This window comes from Melanerpes formicivorus, unplaced genomic scaffold (genome assembly GCF_026170545.1).
Source record: "Melanerpes formicivorus ecotype bairdi unplaced genomic scaffold, bMelFor1.0.p_v2 SCAF_4, whole genome shotgun sequence".
NCBI lineage: Eukaryota > Metazoa > Chordata > Aves > Piciformes > Picidae > Melanerpes > Melanerpes formicivorus.
The window spans coordinates 30,376,668-30,384,514 of NW_027142356.1; positions in this window are offsets into that span (position 1 = coordinate 30,376,668).

The window sequence follows — 7,847 nt, forward strand, 5'->3', positions numbered from 1 at the left end:
GTCAAACAGTGAGCAACCCAAGGCAGGGAGAGGTTAGGTTTCTAAATTATTTGAAAGACCTACAGTCTGCTTCTTGGGAGGATAAATTGACTCTTCTGGACAAAGAGAAATCAGATCTGAGGTTTTGGCAAGGAGGTTGGTCACTTACTAAACTTCAGCGCTGATACAGCTGGAAGGAACTGTGTGGGATGGTGCTGGTCTTGGATGAAGAGCTACAGATAGGAAAAACATCTCTTCATCTGAACCTTGGCCATTAGCTCCATAGTCTCAGTGATAAAGCTGCTAAAATCCAGAGCAGAGGAGAATGGTGTGAAATTATTTGGCCAGATAAAAGGATTCAGTGGGAGGATCCCATGTGAAAGAAGCAATTTGAGAATGCTGAGGATTGCAGAACTGGGACTTTCAGTGCCTGATTTAGCTTGCAGCTGCAAGCTTCTGAGAGGGATGGAGAAAAGCTGGCTGTGCTCAGTTAATGTGCTCTAGAACTATCAACTGGCTTGGGTTGGCAGAGACCTGCAAAATCATCTAGTTCTAACCCCCTGCCAGGGGCAGGGACACCTTCCACTAGATCAGGTTGCTCAAGGCCCTCCTGTAGAGAACGTTGAGTCACATCAAGAGAGACAAGATTTAGTCTCTCACAAAGGGGTTTGTGGAGGCCAAAAGCAGGAAGACTTACGGCCCACGGTACTCAGAGATCATTTTAATGATGCATGCTACAGAAAATCAGCCTGAGTCTTGATTCTCTGTGGAAGCCACCTTGCAAGCTAACTGCTGTCTGAAAAAGATCTGATCCAGCCTCTGAGTTTGGCATCCTTCGGGTTCTGCATCTGCCTCAGGTATGGAAATGGATGGGTACAAGCCTGCCGTTGTCTTGTCTGTGTCTTTTGGTGTTCTGCTCGGGTGCCTTTCTTTTTGTGTGGGCTTTTCTGAATCCTCAGGCAGCTTGCAGTTTTTCTCAGAATGTGGGAGTTCTGCTGCAGAATTGAGGAGAGGAGTGGGTGTGAAGGGAGGTGAACTATAGCTTTGGAGAGGAATGTGCTTTCAGCTCTGCTGGTTCTGCCAGTGTGCTGTGGGGCAGGGGAGAAAGCAAAGTCAGCTGCTTAGGGTTGAAGTGCTAGGAGCTGCATCAAATGGAAGTGTCTGCAGACCTGGCCTCTGATTTGCAGGTTCTTGTCCAAAGATGACACAGAATGTGGACCTAAGGAAAGCTGCCTGTGAATCTTTACCTGAATTGAGAATTCTTTGCTTATTACTCGTCTCCTAATTATGTTTGCTGTCCTGTTGGCCCCTCGTGCGTGTTCATTAAACCCTTCTATCCTGGGTTACCACAGCCAGCTCTCACAACTGCCCCTCTGTCGCCCCCCCACGGATGGGAGGGAAAGTAACACCCCAACAAAACGTCTGGGTTGAAATAAGGAGAGGAATAGTTTTACTGGAGATGATCCAATGCACCTTTAGCTGAGCCTGTTTGCAGGGAAGTGCAGCAAAATGCAGAAGCAGCAGAATCATTGGATCATTAAGGTTGGACATTGTCTTTAAGATCACTGAGTCCAGCTGTAACCCAACTACCCTGACCACTAAGCTGTATCCTGAAGTGCGCATCTACACGTCTTGAATACCTCCAGGGATGGTGACTCCACCACCTCACCAGGCAGCCTCTTCCAACACCTCACCACTCTCCCAGTAAGAAAGTTTTTCCCAATGTCCAATCTGAACCTTCCCCGGCACAACTTCAGCCCAAGTGGCTGTGAAGTTCCTCAAAAGCAGGTGCTTGCAGTGTCCCCTCTTCAAAAGCCCTCCGCCCCCTATCTGTGGGAGCACAGGTGGAGAGACTCTCACAGCACCTACACAAATGTTCCTGCAGAAAGGACCAAGGACAAGTGTGAGTAAATACCCACTGCTGGCTCTGCAGCAGAGCCTGGAGCTGCACACATGGCTGCAGCTGAGGCCATGGGCACGTGGGAGTGACACCAAAGCTCTTCAGCTTGTTTTATGTAATAGGCAGTTAGAAAACTTTATGCACACTCATTGTGGAGGACATGCAGCCACAACACAAATCAGTTAAAAATTGCACTTTAGTCACTTTGTGTTAATGTAGAAACATTGCTTTTGCTAGAGAGAGGAGAATCCTTGTGTGGAGCAGGCACAGCAGACACGTGGGCAGGGTGGACATTATCATCCAGCCAAGCCAGCTGGTAGCACTGAGGCACAGCTCAGGCTCCTGCTGTCAGTCCTCAGGTGAGGGCAGGGAAGCTATGGTGGAAAAGAGCTTTAGAGATGCAAGCTGGAGGTGGGGCAGGAGAGGCAATGCCCATTTGCATGAGGAAAGGCTGAGGGAGCTGGGGTTGTTCAGCCTGGAAAAAAAGGAGACTTAGAGGGGACCCACCACTCTCTACAACTACCTGAAAGGAAGCTGTAGTCAGGTGGGAGCTGGGCTCTTCTCCCAGGCAACTACTGACAGGACAAGAGGATATGGCATGAAGCACTAGGGGAGGTTCAGGTTAGACATTAGGAAGCACTTCCTCACAGGAAGGTTGATTAGGCACTGGGATGGACTGCTCAGGGAGGTGGTGGAGTCACCATCACTGGAGGCCTTTAAGAAAAGATTGGAGGTGGCACTTGGTGTCATGGTGTAGCTGCTGTCATGGTGTTAGGTCACAGGCTGGACTTGATGATCTCAGAGGTCTTTTCCAGCCTCAATAATTCTGTGATTTCTTCCTTCTAGGTGCTCACAGGATGCCCTGCAGAGCAGGCTGTTTCCGTGAGTGGCCACTGTGAGCTACAGGAGCCACAATTTGAAAGGAGGATGGGGCTGCTCGTGGGAGCTTTTTTGCTTTCTTTTTGAAGAAATCTCTCTTTTTTGGTACTTGTTCTCCTGCTTACCTGACTGCAAATGTTTTTTATGGTTTCTGAAACCTTTGTCGCTTCTAGCTCTGTCTGATGAAGTGTTGGCTGCCTCCTACCATAAAGCACTTAGAAATGCTGGGATGTCTGAGGCAGAGGCTGCTGTGATGTGGATATTGCTGAGGAGAGACAAGCCAGGGGTGGGTTGTGCAGAACAGCCAGAGCTGTTTAACAGGAATGAACTCTGTGTGTGGAAAAATGGGCAGGAGAGCCATGGTCAGGGGGCTAGCAGACTGCTGACCTGCCCCACACCCCACTGAAGGAGGTGGGGAAGCATCTGCTGAATGCTGCTAGGAGTTCTCTGTGTGTGAGTCTGTTTGCTGTGTTATTTCAGTAACATCTGCTCTGAAATCTTCTGTTCTAAGCCAGGAGAGCATCATGATGAACCACAGTGAACATGAGTTGAACCATCCATGGGTTTGGAGGCAGGAGGAACCCTGGAGACCCTCACTATCTTGCCAGGAAGGGTTTGGTTGCATTGGAGAAGAGGCCACAACTAGTGTAAGGTGGGTGTGAGCCCTTAGGGGCTGCAGCTCCTGTCCCATGTGCTGCCATGGAGCAGGGAAAGGTACCCTTAGCTTGCTCCCCAACACGTGCAATGTTTTAGGCATCTGGATAAATGAGGCTGCAAGTAATGATACCAGAAGTAGTAGAGGAGGACCTGGAGGTTATTTAGTGGCATGGTTTAGTTTTGTGAGCCTGTAGCTCCTGCTAGTTTGAGCCAGTGTCCAGGAGTGCCCCTCCAGGAGTGTGAGCCCCTAGGTGGGGCTGTGAGAGGCAGCTGCCGAAGCACTGCGTTGAGGGCAGGATTTATGGCTTGGAGCAAGGTGTTCCAGGAGGCTGTCAGCCAGAGGTGATCTGGGAAATGAAGATGAGAGCTTTCTGGGAGAGTAAATCTGGGAGGGAAAATAAGCCTGTCAAAGGCGGGGGGGGGGGGGGGGGGGAGGGCGGAAATCCAGCATTCATTGCAGGGAAAAGTAACCTGGAGACTGGAAAGGTACAGAAGAAAAAGATGCGGCTGAAAATGACAAGAAAAAGACAGAGGGAGAAAGAAACCCAGGAGGCAGGGAAGAAAGGAGAAGAAGGCAAAGACTGCAGAGATTTGTGGGCTTTGTCATGGTTTGGCCCCAGCCAGCAAGCTCGGCCCCATGCAGCCGCTTGCTCATTCCCTCCTGGTGGGATGGGGGAGTGAATCAGAAGAGTGAGTGAGGAAAGTCATGGATTGAGAACAAGACAGTTTAATAGCTAAAGCAAAAGCTGCACACAAAGAAAGCAAACCAAGAAATTCCTTTCCCACTTCCTGTGGCAGGCAGTGTTCAGCCACCCTCATGTGGAACAGAGTCCTTCCTCTTTCTTCCCTCACCTTTATGTGCTGAATGTGATGTCCTATGGTCTGAAGCATCCCTTTGTTCAGCTGAGGTCATCTGTCCCAGCTGTGTCCCCTCCCAACTACCTAACCCTAACCCTCAGCCTGCTTGCTGGTGAGGTGTGAGAAGCAGAAAAGGTCTTGACTTGCTCAGCAGTAACTAAGCATCCCTGTGCTGTCAACACTGTTCCCAGCACAAATCCAAACCAGCTGCTGGGAGGAGCATTAACCCTACCCCAGCCAAACCCAGCACACCATCACATACCTGACACTGGTTTGCCAGTGCTCTGCTCCGTGGGGGAAGGAGTTTGCTGTAGGTGCTGCCCATTGCAGATGAGGACTTTGAGGACAGGGTTGCTGCCCCCAGCTCTATAAACTCGGAGACTTCACAGGCTCTTGGATTTTGCTAGGTTTATTCAAGCACATTTACCGCTGAAGATGCAGTTCCACTAACAACAATATCCACACTACTGCTGCTGGGGGGAGTCTTCAGCACCACTCAGAGCTAGGAGGGAGTCCTGTGCTTGCACAGGTCAGGAGAGTGGCACTGAGATGCACACAGGTTGCAGAAAGGCTGAGGGTTCCTCTGCTAGGAGACCAGAGCAGAATTTCGGGTTGCAATACTGCATTTTGAACTTCAATTTCTGCTCCTTGCTGGGATCTGACTTGAGGCTTGTGACTTTGGGAGATGCTCAAAGGGTTACTGCGTTGGTTGAAAAGAAAAGAAGGTGAGGAGGGGGTGATGGAGGGGAGGAGTGACACATGCACAGAAGAGCCTTGGATGGGAAAAGTGTCTGTTCTGGCAGGGCTCTCACCCTTCCCTGATTGCTCCCCCACCACCGCTCCATCAGGACCTTCTCCTGCTTCAGTCACTTCATCACTTCCCAATTGTGCTCCCTGGCAGGTAGAATCCCTGGGGAATCAGTCACAGATTGGGCTCCTTTCAGCCTCACAAAGCTGAACAAAAGGAGTTTACCCTCCAATGCAATGCAGAGCTGTGGTGCAGGCTGTGCTGCCACAGGGCACAGTCAGCAATGTTCACATCTAGGCTGGTATTCAGATGGAATATTTTGTATTTGCATCCCCATTTTAAGCCATCTCCTACAACAAAATCAGACTTACCAGAGGGATACAATCCCTCAGATATTTTTTTCCCCTCACCCTGTTCTCACTGTTACACAAAAACCCAAGAGCAGCTACTTTTGTGCCTTTGTTTTCAGCAGGCAGGACAGGTTTGTGGAGGGCCTCATCCTGCATCCTCAAGTGAAGTAAAACGTCCATGTCATCGTGAAGAATTAAATCCCATAATTTCATTTGGTGAGTCCTTGCAAAGGGTCAGATCAATGTCAGCAGCCTCAGCACTGTGCCAGGAACAGAGCTACTTTATTAACCTGGCAGCAAGAATTTGTTTCTATGGATAGTGCATAAATAGTGGTCAGAATTTGCTTTTAATTTCCTGTCTGTAGACAAGGTGGATGCCAAAAACCCAACCACCACCCAGCCCAGAAACAAAACTCAAAACAAAAACCCAGGCCAAGCTGTGTGCTCTGTGACACAGGTGAAGTGAGTGCAGAGCGTGGCTCTGGGTGCTGGAACCCAAAGTGCATTTGCAGTCATTCTGTGCAGAGCTCAGATTGTCCTGATTACAACCCTCCTATTTAATATCCACATCTGCATCCAGGCCGTGCTCAGATTGAATCCCTGCCTAATAACAAGTCCTTTAAATGGTGCTGATCCAGCCAGCAGATAGAAGCAGCTCCAACAGGATATCTTCACAACACAAAATGAGCTGTAGAACCTCTGCTGCTGAGCTCCACTGAGCAAAGGGCATGAGCTGAGCACCCTCAGCCACCCCCGCGCTGCCCAGAAGATGAGGTCCTTGCTCAGCCAGACACCAACAACTGCAGCTTCCAAAGGGGGGTGCTGTGTTGAGGCTGTTTACAAATGTCTAGGTGGAGAAGTTCCAAAGTTCAGGAAAGCTGCATTTTCAGACCCAATTGTCCATCCTCTGCTGGCTGTTTGCTCTTTCTGCCTCTCTAAGCCCTGTGCCTTCTGCCCTGTGTGGACAGTGTCAGCCCAGGAGTAACTCTGATTGTCAAGTCCATGACTTCTGTGGGCATCGTCCTGCACCTTCAATCCAACATCTCTGGTGAAATCCCTTCTTTGTCTCCATCCCAGGCCTTTATCCCTGTGCTTCCCAGGTGACAATCTCCATTCAAGCCTTTGGGGCTGGGTAGAGAGCCCACCACTTACTCATGTGGGTGATTGCAGCAGCACAGGAGAGAGCCCCTTCTTTGTGCTGGTTCTGTGGGGTTTATTTAAACCAAAAACTACATTAAATTATCACAGAGTCACAGACTGCATCTGGTAGGAAAGGACCCTCAAAGGTCATCTTGTTGAACCCCCACTGCAGTCAGCAGGGACACCTCCAACTAGATGCAGGTGCCCAGGAGCTTAAGTCTGATCTTGAATGTCACCAGGGATGGGGCTTCCACCACATCCCTGGGCAACCTGTTCCAGTGTTTCACCACCCTCATTGTGAAGAATTGCCTCCTAATGTCCAGCCTAAGGAGGAAGTCCTTCACAAGGGGAGCACTGATAATCATAGAATCAATAAGGTTGGAAGAGACCTCAAAGATCATCAAGTCCAACCTGTCACCCAACACCTCATGACTACTCAACCATGGCACCAAGTGCCACGTCCAATCCCCTCTTGAACACCTCCAGGGATGGTGACTCCACCACCTCCCTGGGCAGCCTGTTCCAATGGCTAACAACTCTCAGTGAAGAACTTTCTCCTCATCTCGAGCCTAAACTTCCCCTGGCGCAGCTTGAGGCTGTGTCCTCTTGTTCTGGTACAATGGTGTCAGCTGTGTCCACTGAGGTTAGTGCCAAAGTGAAGGATGCATTCCAGCCACAGAAGCACTCATACTGAGTTTCATTTTATTAGAAAAACCCAAACAAAACCACAAAACAAAGCAGCTGATGAAATTCTTCTACTTCAGAGCATCATTTGCACGTGGACAAGCCCCTTCTCCCTGCCCCAGAATTCTTCTTTTGATTGAGGGTTACACCAAAATCATCTCAACATACATTAGCTCAGCTCGAGTGATGTGGAAAAACTGGTACAGGTGTAGCTGAGAGATGCTGAGGGGGAGGCACAGGGGCTGAGGTGAAAGCTGCAGTGCTTGTCCTCATGTCTGAGGAAGATCCACTGCTGGTGTGGACATTTTACAAGATACTCTGAGCGCAGCCCAAAATGGAGTGAAGCTGTTGAGGCAAAGGACACCCATTTTTGCAGGAGAGTTTATGACACACAAAGCATCTCCTGAGCTTTGTCTGAAGTCCCCTTCTCTTCCAAGAGCCCTCTTCCTCTGTCCTTCTGAAGGGAAAGTGACCTAAAGCTCAGGCAGAGACAGCATCCAGTCCCCATCAAACTCTCTCTGTTGACCATTTGCTGAAGCATTTCCTTGCCTCAGAAGGGAACAGCACTCAGCTGAGACCACAGTCACCTTCCAGGAGCAGCAGTTAGACACCTGCATTGCTGTGGGGCACCACTGGCCTCCGCTGGGGTGGC